The sequence below is a fragment of the Eptatretus burgeri genome, chromosome 1 (genome assembly GCF_056783735.1).
Source record: "Eptatretus burgeri isolate ZD-2024b chromosome 1, Ebu_testis_v1, whole genome shotgun sequence".
Lineage (NCBI taxonomy): Eukaryota > Metazoa > Chordata > Myxini > Myxiniformes > Myxinidae > Eptatretus > Eptatretus burgeri.
In genome coordinates, this window is record NC_140961.1 from 4,428,561 (window position 1) to 4,442,047 (window position 13,487).

Sequence of the window (13,487 nt, forward strand, 5' to 3'; positions counted from 1 at the left end):
CAAAAATGAATTACTTTACAAGATTGATTAGAGAAATGAATGTAAAGTATGAGGATGATAACACACTTTCCTTACAAGGGAAGAAACTGAACGTATAAGAGAAATGTTCAAAGGATTGTTGTTGTATATTATTCATGGATGTAATTTTCAGGGAAATATCAACACAAGATCTTGTATAAATAAAATAATGGATTATCTTGAAATTAAACCTGAACTTAGGATAAAATATAGAGTTTCTAAAAAAGCCAATAATAAATTAAATAACCTGTTTTTCAAATATATAAATGAATGATTTTTTACCTATTTGGGAAAATAAGATAAAATTTAACAACCATAAAAATCTCCCAAATTCATTAAGATGTCTCATAGTTGGTTCAAGTGGATGTGGAAAAACCTGCTTACTTTTAAAAATGCTCCTCACTCCCAACTTTTTAGATTATGATAATTTAATAATTTTCACAAAGTCGAGTTTTCAACCAGAGTATCAACTACTCTCACAAGGTTTTAATGCTGGTCTTCAAAAAGAAGATATAATAGGTTTATTTAAACGTCAAAAAAACCTAAATGATTATAACATTGAAGATATAATTCAACTATTTTGTGATACACAGAGATGTAAAAAGAAATCAAATCTTATAACTTGTATTCTTAGTGATAATACGGATGATATACCGTCTCGCCAAGATTTGGATAAATCAAAAAAGAACCTCGTTATCTTTGATGATTATGTTAATGAGAGAAACCAAACGGTAATGGACAGCTACTACACAAGAGGGAGACATTCTTCTTGTAATTGTATTTATCTTAGTCAATCGTACTTTCAACTTCCTCGTCGTTCCATCAGAAACAATGCTAATACTTTTATTTTATTCAAGTTAAATTCAATAGATATCAATAATTTTTGGAGAGATAATTGTTCTACATTATGTAGTAAAAAGAAATTTGAGGATTATATGAAGCACACGACTGAAAAATATAAATATATTGTTGTGAAACAAGATGAGATATTAAGGGATATATTTTTTGTTTTATAAACAATTACATATATAAATGACAACTATTATTATAAATCTTGTGGGTAAATCTGCTTCTGGAAAAAACTTTCATAAATCAAGGTTCTTGTGTAGTACAAATGAGAATATTGTAAATTTACTTATAAACACCCCGTGATACGCATTGTATCAACAACAACTAGAGCAATAAGACCTGGAGAAGTAAAAGGTGAAGATTATCACTATATTTCAGTGGAGGAACATATGCGATTGAGGAATGAAGGACAAATATTTGAGGAGGTTTCTCTTGGTACAACAAAATATTCACATTGTAAGAGTGAGTTAAAGAAACTAAAATCTGGTGGTGTTGGGATATTAGAAACTAATCCAGAAGGAACGAGACAAATTATTAAATATCTGAGCGGAGTGAAGATTTTATCATTCGGTTTTGATGTTGATGAAGAAACTCAACACAAACGTATGAAAAGCAGAGATGCAAGGATTAGTGAAGAAGAAATTACAACTCGCATTAATGTTAATAAAGAATTTGATGAAATATTTAAAGAAAAGGATTTATTTGAACACATCTACTTGAATGATGAAGAAAAGGAAAATTTCCCTGTTGATCTTTACAATTCATTAAATGATATTTTACAATAAATAAATGGATACAAAAGAAAGAGCAAGAAGATTTAAGGAACATCAAGAGTTGGTTTCAAAAGTTGTAAAACAACAGGAAGACATAAAGAAGAAACGCAGACAGAAACTAACGGGCGAAGAAGCATTTGAAAAAAAACAAGAGAAATTTTTTAAACCACTTTTAAAAACTTCCCAAGAAAAAATGAAAGATGTTTCCACAGTTCCCACAGTAGAATATACTCCTAGAAAGCTTCAAATGTTAAAAGATTTCAGTCAAATGACGGAGGAAGAATTAGAGCATTTAGGAGAATTAGAATATGATGATGAAGGTTTATTTCAACAACTGGAAGAGATTAATCAATCCCCTGATTATATTGTGAATGCTGTTCAAAACAATGAATATTCAGCGGATTCAAAAACCAAAGCAGGACTCATTCCAACAGAACAACCAGCAATATTTCATCTTGTTCAAGAAAAGGTATTGATATTTAATGATGAATTAAGGTTCTTAAGTTCTGCTCAACCCCCTGTTAAACTAACTCCGAGATTAATGTTTCTTCTCACAAAAGATGGAAGACAAGGTTCAACTGTGAGGGATGAATCAAAGTATATTGATAAACCATTAGATATGGAAAATAATGATGATAGAGTAAATATTGATTTGCTGAACACTCGAAATTATAAGGTTATTCTTTCTGGTAAAAGTAGGAAGAATGAGAAGGAGAAACACATTATTCAGGCTTTAAGTATCCTTGGTTCAGGTATTAGTTTTCTTCCAAATGACCCATCGCAATTAGTTAATAGACTGTTATTGTTGTTCGGCAGTAAGAAGGCTGGAAATAACAATTGTTTTAATGAAGCATCAGCCATTTTAGACCAGTTGATGAACATGAAAATAATTAATAAATCTCAATATAAAGACATTTTATCTCATATTAAATAAGATGAGAAGCACAATCCTGAGTTTTAATTTCACAACAAGCGACCACACATCTTCATTCCCATACCCACTACAACTTGACACAACAAAAGAATATGAGGCATCTTTATTGTCCATGGAGACTTATAATACCTTATTTAATATAACCGAGAAAAATGACAAGTTTAGTTATAATCCGGGAAGTGGATACAAAACGATAACAGTCTCACCCGGAGCATACGAGATTTCTCAAATATCTTCCGAAATTGCTCGTCTTATGAAAGAACAGGGTGATGAACCAAAAAATATTGTTATAAACATTCAAAAACATACTTCAAAATCAACGATTAAAGTTAAAAATAACTACAAGGTTGATTTCACAATTGATAATTCATTTAGAGAGTTATTAGGTTTCTCCTCAAAAAAGATTGAAACTAATGGGACGTTTTACAGTGATAATGTCATTCAAATATCCTCAGGAATAAATTCGGTGTTAATTCACTGTGATTTGATTGATGGTGCTTATAATGATGGATTAAAAACAAATACAATATTTTCATTCAGCGCATACTCAACCCCAATTGGTTATAAATTCAATATGGAGCCTAAAAATTTGGTTTATCTACCTGTGTCAGGAAAAACCATACACAGAGTAAATTTTAGGATAACCGACCAAGATAATCGTGTGATTTCTTTTAATGGAGAAGTTATATCCATCAGAATTCACCTACGTGAAGTTTTTCAATAAATAAATACGATGGTTATTGTGAGGAAGCACGAGTTGGGAAAATATAAAATAATTACAGGGGATGGGATGTTCCTTTCCCCGTACTACAAGGGTGAAGGTATGTATCTTGGTAGAGGATACTATAAACCTAAGAGACAAAGGGGTGTTGGACATCAATTTAGAGGAGATGGGATAATTGATACTCTCATGGGTATTGGTTCAACTATTCTTAAACATAAAGACCTAATTGGTTCAACTGCTTCTGCTGTGGGAAATGTAGCAGGTGCTGCAAAGAGTATAAAAGATGCTCAGAAAGAATCTCATAAATTACAAGCAATAAAAGAAATTAACAAAGGTAAAACTCAGTTGTCCCCCCAAGAACGACAGAAAATAATTCAAATACTTGGATCAGGGTTTCAAAAGTTTTAACATCTTTTTTCCTAAATAAATACAAGTATGGAAGCAATTGATAGTATCTATGATTTGGATGATACTATTATTATCTCAAACTCCACTAAAAAAGAAGATTACTTCAAGGTAAATGCAATAACTGGAACAGACTGGAATACAAATGGTACAAAAAGTTTTGAAATAAATAATCAACAAACCTATTTGAATCTCTCCGAAAGTTTCTTGTTGTGTAAATTTAAATTCACTAAGGCTGGGAATAACACAAACGCTACACTTGTAAATGATTTCTTCTGGAAAATGTTTGATAGTGTGCGATTGTATATTGGAACACAAGAAGTTGAAGCGGTTGATTATGTCTCTGCTGTATCTGAAATGATGAAATTTACACTCTATACATTCAGTGATAGAATGGGAAAGGGGTCTGTCGAAGGTTTTATTCCTGATATGTCAACGGGAACAAACACAGACCCTGGATATATTCAAAGGAAAGGAATGTATAATGATGATACAAAAGCAGAAAATAGTTTTACTGTGGCAGTTCCTCTTAAAGGTATATTTGGATTTTGTGATTATGATAAAGTTCTGTATGGTCTTAAAATTAGATTTCAACTACAAAGGAATGATAATGAAAATAGATTGCTTTTTGGTGTTGGTAATGCTTTTGGTGATCAGAATAAATTTGTAATTGAGGAGATGAGTTGGTATATCAGTGAATATACTCCTAATCTTAAAACAGAAGAGATGTTGAATCGAAGACTTAACTCAAAGAAACCACTCAGTGTATCATACCTCAAAAGAAGATGTCAACACGTTAAACTCAATCAAACTACTTACACGTGGAATTTGGGTGTTCTGGAAGGAAAGCCACGATATCTGTGGATGATTTTTAAAAAGCCAGATGGTGATACTGCGACTGATAAGAATAATGCATTGAGTGATAATGCTAAGGTGAAACAACTTCGCGTTTCTCTAGATGGAACATTTTATCCACGAGATAGATTGGAAATTAATTGGGAAAAAATGATTTTGCTGAAGCATACAAGTCTTACCAAAAGGTGTGTGAAAGTAATGGAAATAAAGAACCTATTTTGGATATGACAGCATTTAAAAGTTTGTATACAATCTATACGTTTGACCTGAGCGCTCAAAAAGAAACTATAAAGTCTAATCGAGTGGATACTTCCCTATACATTGAAAGAGGAGAGAGTGAAGAAGTTGATACATATTGTTTGCTTTTGGAAGAAACAGAATTGCAGATTAATACAGATAATGGTGTGATGATTAGTCTCACATAATTTTTTGTTAAATAAATGAGTGGCAAAGTACCAACTGGGGTATATGTTAATCAAATCAATCTTCATAAACTATCATCTTGTGTTCAAAATCAAAAGCCTTGTACGATTAACGTTAATACAATTCAGAGAAAAGGAGCAGTAAGAATTGATGTTTTGCTCACAAGAGAACAGGTTAAAATCTTGAATGACACTGGCTCACTTAAAATTAAAATGACAAAACCAATGTTGAAAAAATATTCAATAAGAGAGACGAGTGGAGGATTTCTCCCATTTCTAATTCCTTTATTTGCTGGTTTAAGTGCGGTTGGAGCATTGACGGGTGGTATTTCAACAGCGGTCAAAACTGCCAACGAAAGGAAGGCTCAACTCCAGGCTCAAAAAGAATTGGAAAGACATAACAAAGAGTTGGAGAAACAAATTAGTGGAAGTGGTGTAATTGTAGATTTTGCTGAAAAACTTGAAGGTCTGCCTGATAAAGCGAGATTGTTAGTTGGAGATATGCTTTCTTCTATAGCACAAGCAGGTGTAAAATTAACGAAAAGAGGTAATGGATTATATCTTTCTAATAAATAAATGAGCATTGATGAGTGGTTGAAAGAATTTGGAAAGAATACAACATCAAATTTACAACTTGCCAAATATTGTAAGAAATTAAAAATTCATAATGTGGTTATTTGTATGAGAGATGAATTAACAAATGTGTCGAAACATACAAAGAATATTATTATGAACTTAGAAGATAATGATGGGAACGGTTCTCATTGGGTTTGTATTTTTAATAGTCAAGACAAATATTATTTTGATAGTTTTGGTCTTCCACCACCTGTTGAAGTCATAAAATTCTTACAGAATGGTGTTTATCAAACATTTCAAGTCCAAGAATTAAATTCCAAGTGTTGTGGTCAATTATGTCTATATGTGTTATTTCAACTCAACAAAAATAAAAAATTTTATGATATTATTTTTAATCTAATATAAATGACTTATGTTGGTAAAGATGGTTCTATCTTTGGTGTATCTCAAGAACTGGATATTGATTTATCAAATTATTACACAAAGGCACAGGCTGAACGACATAAATATAATATAAACAAAAATATTAACATGAAAAATGCTTATAAATTAAAAAATTATCCAAGCCCGACTGACGCGAATGACTTGGTGAGATTAAGCGATTTATCACAAAATATATACTTAAATAAAACGGCTGTGTATTCTAAAGATACAGAAGTGTTGATATTATCTCCAGGTCATACAGAATTCACAGTTCGAATTAAAATAAATTTTTATAAAGAAGGGCATATCGTTTGTATGAGAATAGAACAATGGGGGTATGATATGAATGATTTAGGGTATAATTGGTCATTTAAAATTAACCTCGAAGACCTGGAACAATTAAATCAGTCTCGTAAGGAAGAATATTATCCACTTGGTATCGAGAATGAGTTTTGTGGAGCCACGATTCGTAAACAACAAATAAAAAGAATTTAATAAGGGTAAATATAATAATGGTTTTGCCCTTGTTTATCTCATGAAAACAGAAAAAACAGGATTATATATAATAAGTAAGGAAATACAAAATGATTTAACTATGGGAAGATGGGGAGGTGTTTCGTGCCATAATATTATTCTAACATATATTTCTAATACATAAATGACAGCAAGAAGGCTTCAAGAAAATTATCATTTCTGTGTTCAAGCATACCTTCAAGAAAAGGGTATTCGGTATTTTAATAAATATGTTCTACAACATAAGAATGAGGTATTTTCAATAAAAGATTGGCATTATGCTGATGTTGATAAACCGACAACTTTAGATTTAATTAGAATGTTAAATAATGAAAAAATTATAAGGTTAAGAAAAGGTAAGGCTCTTTTAGAAATTCAAAAGAAATTTTATTGGTTTCCTGTTGTAAAAAAAATTATTTTGGATACAGGAATAACAAGAAATCCTGATGAATATATGTATAATATTCTATGGGGTGTAAACGATTCAAGTATAGTAAGGGATGAGGAAGGAGTTGAAGAAGAGAGGGAAGAGGAGGAAAAGGAGAAGGAGGAGAGAGAGAAGGAGGAAAGAGAGAATAGAGAGAGGGAGGAAAGAGAGAAGAGAGAGAGGGAGAAGAAAGAGAAGAGAGAGAGAGGGAGGAGAGGGAGAGGGAGGAAAGAGAGAGAATAAATAAATATTATAGTATGGAAACCAGTGAGATTCAAAAAAGAATAGAGGTATTAAAGAAAATAACTTATCCCACCAGGAAGGAATACAAAGAATTAACAAGTCTATTTGCAATACTTTCAACAAAACTATTAGCATCGTCAAGCTATTCATTTTAATTCAAGTTTTTTCTTAAATAAATGGAGGAGAGAGTGAAGGCATTTCTAAGGATTCTTTATGTTTTAAAAATTAAGATTCAAATGTGCATGTTGGAAACTAAAAAGGTTTTTGCACTCTGCAGGAATTTTTCTCATAAATAAATGAGTTGTTGTCTCAAATGTAAAAAGAAAACTAATACTAAAAATATTTCATATATTAAAAGTAAAAATAACAGGGTTATACAAAAAGGTATATGTTCGGTGTGTGGTTCAAAAAAAAATCAATTTATCTCCAAACACAAACTCGGAGGAGATATACAAAAGTTTTTATCAGGAAGTAAATTTACAACTACTGGAATACCAGGGGAATTACATCTTCCAGGGTATTCTTTCTGTGGTCCAGGCACAAACTTAGATAAAAGATTAGATGAGGCAGACAATCCTAAATCCTGGAGTAAACCAATCAATAGAGTTGATGAAGTGTGCATGAGACACGATATTGATTATGGGAATACCACAACGTTGGAAGAAAAGCATGAAGCCGATAGAGAAATGTTGTATAATTTGTCTCTGATACAAAATCCAACCTTGAGAGAAAAAGTTGATAGGTTCATCGTGAAGAAGATGATTAGTGCTAAATTGAAACTTGGACTTGGAAATTCAAAAAACTTATAGGCTCTAATGATGCCATTAAGACTGAAGAGCAATTAGCTGATGAATTACATAAACCAATATTCACAAAGTTTCAGAGAAGGAAAGTTTATTCCAAGGAAGTTGATTATATCTGGTCTGCTGATTTGATTGAACTTAATAATCATAAGGGGTACAAGTATGCTTTAACCGTTATTGATTTGAGGAGTAGATATGCGTGGGTTGTCCCTTTAAAAAACAAAACAGGTAATACTCTTATGTTAGCTTTTCAACAGATATTTAATAAAAGTAAGAGAAAACCTAAGAAATTGTGGACTGATGAGGGTAGAGAGTTTTATAACAAGACATTTATGAATTTTCTAAAAAATAACAGTATTACATTATACAGTACCTTTAATGAAGGGAAGGCAGTTGTTGTTGAACGTTTTAATCGTACCTTAAAAGAGAGACTATATAAAAAATTCACACAACTCGGTTCACAACAATGGTTATCTTTTATTCAGGATATTGTGGATAAGTATAATGACACGATTCACACGTCAACGAATATGAAGCCATCAGAAACATTTACAAAATTAAAATATGAAAAAGAGATTAATGTCAGAAAACCTAAGTTCAAAGTTGGTGATATCGTAAGAATATATAGGTGGAAATCTCATTTTGAAAAGGGTTTTACTGAACGATGGACGAAAGAACTTTTTAAAATTGTTGATGTAATAGATACAGTTCCTTGGACTTATAAAATATATGATTTGGAAGCGGAAGAGATTTTAGGTTCATTTTATTCACAGGAATTACAAAAGACAAAACTAAGCAGATAATACACCTTTGTGGACACTAGAGGGACAAGTCCGAGGTGTATTACAGTATATAATGTGTGTCAAGGGGGACGTTCTTAGATCTGTGAACCCCAAACACAGAATCCTCAACTGAATAGTCAAGGTTTAACTTTTGTTTGTGTGTGTGTGTGTGTGTAATGGGAGCAATAGGTTGGCGCTTCACTCCCTCCTACTATACACCGTTGTGGACACTCGAGGGCCAAGTCCGAGGTGTATAACAGTATATAATGTGTGTCAAGGGGGACGTTCTTAGATCTGTGAACCCCAAACACAGAATCCTCAACTGAATAGTCAAGGCTTAACTTTTGTTTGTTGATGTGTATGTGTGTGTGTGTCCCAACCCTCACATTCAAAATCTCAACCCCAACCCTCACATTCAAAATCTCAACCCCAACTCAATCCTCGCCCAACACAATGTCTTTTTCAAAATGAGATTTCCACCTATATATATATATATATATATTTTTACGTTTTTTTTTCTTCTTCCAATTCTGTCTTTTAAGGCTTTCAGGTTTGATGACGTAAAAAGGGGGAGTAAGCCTGCACTTTCTTCCCAGAACTTTCTTGATCTTGCTCCCATCAAGCACCATCCGACAAAGAACTACATCGATAGGTTTAGATCCCAAAGAGTGATAGCAACTCCAAAAGTCTCCAAAATATAAATAAATAAAATAATAATAATAATAATAAATAAATAAATAAAAGCCCCCAAAAAAGTTTCAAGTGTCCAACATAAACCCAACTTTCCAAGTCTTCAAGGTATAACCACATTCCCGTTGAGTTTCCAAGATATGCATCACATTGTGAGTTATCAATCCAGAACCCACATTTCAAGTATTCAAAGTAAAACCAACTTACAAAGTCTCTTAAGGATAACTCATTTACTGATTTTTTTCAAAATTTGTGAGTCTCCAAGGTAGACCCCATATTTAGAACCATCTTGGCAGAACCCTTTTCCTGAGTCTCCAAGGTAGTTATTTAAACCATCAAGGCAGAACTCATTTACTGATTTTTTCAAAATTTGTGAGTCTCCAAGGTAGGCCCCATATTTAGAACCATCTTGGCAGAACCCTTTTCCTGAGTCTCCAAGGTAGTTATTTAAACCATCAAGGCAGAACTCATTTACTGATTTTTTCAAAATTTGTGAGTCTCCAAGGTAAAACTTGTATTCTGGCTCATCAACGTATAACTTGTTCAGTGGGTATTGTCTTGATAACTCACAATGAGTACTATTGCTGTAAAACTCTTTTTCAGGATTTTGCTGGTCTCCAAGGTATAACTCTTTGGTTGGGTCATCAAGGACGAACTCGTTCTGTGGGTCTTGGTCGCTCATAAGGTCTTCAACCAAGCCAACAATTTCGCCCCAAGTTGTAGCAAAAGCAGTATTTTCATTTCGTATTTCAGACACAATTTCCTGTGAGAGAAAATAATAATGTATTAATTAAGTTATTTAATTATTAAATGAGTATGCTTCAATCAAAGTTTGAAAATAGGAAAATAAAAAATCTTACCTCAATAGATAAGAGGTTTGAATCCAGTTCATCAACTTGAAGGTTTAGTTCCATAGAAGACAGACAGTTCGAGACAAGCACACAGAACACCATTGCCAGCAAAAACAAATGTTTAAAATGGAGCCTGGGTTTGAAGCTTTTATAGAGAAAGACTGGTGGGTGTGGTTTCCTTTGGAAATTCCCTGGGCAAGCCTAGGCAAGCCTTCATTGGGAAATTTTTCAAAACCATAACATCCTGTAATTTTCTAGTGATTTCTTTGTGAGTCAGAGATGAACTGGAAATGATGTAAGAGTGGGCGGGGCTTAGCAAAAGTAGGCGGAGCTTAGGAAAAGTGGGCGTGGCTTAGAAAAAATACCTTATGAAAAGTGGGCGGAGCTTAGCAAAAGTGGGCGGGGCTTAGGAAAAGTGGGCGTGGCTTAGAAAAAATATCTTATGAAAAGTGGGCGGAGCTTAGCAAAAGTGGGCGGGGCTTAAAGAAAAGTGGGCGGGGCTTAACAAAAAATAACCTGTGGCTCAGGAGGTGGTCAAACAAGAGCATTAAGAGAAGTTTATCATTTCGTAATGGCACAAATGGGGTATCTTAAAAAATATAAAGATTCAAATGTTTTGTTTATCAATATTTTAGATGGGGATTATTGTGCAAAGAAAATTAAACTATTGAAGGAATTTGAGAATGAACAAATCTTTATAGGTTCAATGAGTGAGCTGTTCAACCCCCAGGTGTTCAATTCAATGAGGTTCAACCTCCAAGTTAAAAGGGGAGACAAATAAATATACCTTGGGATAAAAAGGGGATTTATTTTTAGGGAAAAAAATATGAATCGCTGAAAATCCCCCATTCATTTACATGGGGAAAAGTGAGCCAGAATCAGTATTCTTACCCCACTGGTGTGAAAGCGATAATGGTGTGAAAGCGATAACGGTGTGAAAGCGATAACGGTGTGAAAGCGATAACGTTATGAAAGCGATAACAATATGAAAGTGATAACGGTATGAAACCGATGATATAATGAAAGCAATAACGGTATGAAAGCGATAACGGTATGAAAGCGATAACGGAATGAAAGCGATCACGGTGTGAAAGCGATAACGGTATGAAACGGAGAACGGTATGAAACCGATAACGGAGTGAAAGTGATCACGGTGTGAAAGCGATAACGGTATGAAAGCGATAGCGGTATGAAAGCGATAACGGTATGAAACCGAAAACGGAATGAAAGCGATCACGGTGTGAAAGCGATAACGGTGTGAAAGCGATAACGGTGTGAAAGCGATAATGGTGTGAAAGTGATAACGGAATGAAAGCGATCACGGTGTGAAAGCGATCACGGTGTGAAAGCGATCACGGTGTGAAAGCGATCACGGTGTGAAAGCGATAACGGTGTGAAAGCGATAACGGTGTGAAAGCGATAACGGAATGAAAGCGATAACGGAATGAAAGCATTAACGGTATGAAACCGAAAACGGAATGAAAGCGATCACGGTATGAAAGCGATAACAGAATGAAAGCAATAACGGTCTGAAACCGATCACGGAATGAAAGCGATAATGGTATGAAAGCGACACCAGTGTGAAAGTGATATCGATATGATTGCACCGGTACAGCGTTCCATGGTAGTCGTACCCGTATGGCGATAGCGATGGATCCAAATTCTCAAACTGTGCCATTACCAATACTGATCTCGCTTTAGAACAAAATCACTTTTAATACAAGTGTAAGTTGGAATTAAAATAACCGTTCTCATTCTCATCATGTGTGGGCATACTTTGTAAAAATTACCATGTGTCACTGATGTGCACGTCATATATGAATACGTAATGGACCCGATGATCATTGCGTATTTTCGGAACCTACGTTTAAAAAAAAAATTAAAATTTTTTTTAAAATAATATTGACATACCAGTATATACTGGTATGATTCTCCCAGTATATTGATATCAAAAAAGAGATATCGACGGAGCCTCGTTTGTGTGTACTTACGTATGCTTGCATGTCTGAAATCATATAAAAAACAGGGCTGTGCCGATGTCCACCAAATTTTGTATGTTACGTGTTTGTAGTACGTAAGGTCAGGTCAAAGGGAGATGACTTACAATTTTCTCCTGTATACGTACCACAGTGCAAGTGGTTTACTGACTTCTGCTGCTGACAGAGAGGATTAATAGCCACAGCACAAAATATATTTGCCCCACCTCCTCCTACTCCCAGGTTTCTCCAGAAAGGAGTGCTTGTTTCCAGTTGAGATTAAAAAAAAGGGAACAGAAGAAGTAGAGTTGAGAACAATTGAAATAAGAGGGAAGGGAAGGGTAGGAGAGGAAGGTAGGTCAAAAATTGTATCAACTTTTTGGATACATTAACATGTTCAAATTTCATTAACAGCAGAGGATGTATGCAACTTAATCTCCCAACTTGGCCACTAACCATACTATCTAACCACTAACCCACTATATATATATATATATATATATATATATATATATATATATATATATATATATATATATATATATATATATATATATATATATATATATATATATATATATCTCTCTCATCCAGAAATGGCTTTAGTTGTGCTTATTTGAACTCAAATCAAGATGCTGGCTGACAGCGAAAGTGCTTTGGAAGGACAGATATAAATTGTTGTTTTAATCTAGGAGGAATTTCTGAAAACCATTGGTTGCAGCAAAGATCGTTGGTGATGCCTTGTCATGAGAAGATGTGTGTTCTGGGCCAGGGAGTTTCATCAAGTTATGAAAGAATGCTGGGTAATGAGGATCCTTCCGTGAGACCATTGAAGTGTCTCACCCACAAACATCATTGGAATGAACACCAGTGTCACAGAGTAAGCTGTCGCACATGATTACCGTCACACAACTTTGTTGATCAATATCCGTTCATAGTTTAGAGAGTGTGAAAATAGTGTTCCACCAGCATTTGAGTTTCGACAACCTACAGACATGTTTATTTATTTTACTGTAATCATGAATTGCACTCATATTACATGAATAATAATAAGAAGAAGAACGCATTGACATCAGAATTGTGGACCCTTCACATCAAAATCATTTTGGATTCACCACACTGACCGGACGTGATGATTTTCAAGCTTGGAGGCAAACCTTATCGTTTATTAATCATCTCTGCTTCATCTGCAGTCGGAGGGCCTTGAGTGTGAGTGTGAGCCA

The 13,487-nt window shown here is 33.9% G+C and overlaps 1 long non-coding RNA gene across 2 annotated transcripts in view; it reads left to right on the forward strand.

Moving 5' to 3' along the window:
• The window catches only part of LOC147033799 (uncharacterized), a 30,558-nt gene extending 17,823 nt beyond the window's left edge, over positions 1-12,735 (forward strand). For both annotated transcript variants that reach the window (XR_015055440.1, XR_015055441.1), the window contains one exon: positions 12,508-12,735. This is a non-coding gene — a long non-coding RNA (uncharacterized LOC147033799). The remainder of the gene's footprint in view (positions 1-12,507) is intronic.
• Positions 12,736-13,487: the final 752 nt, after the last annotated feature.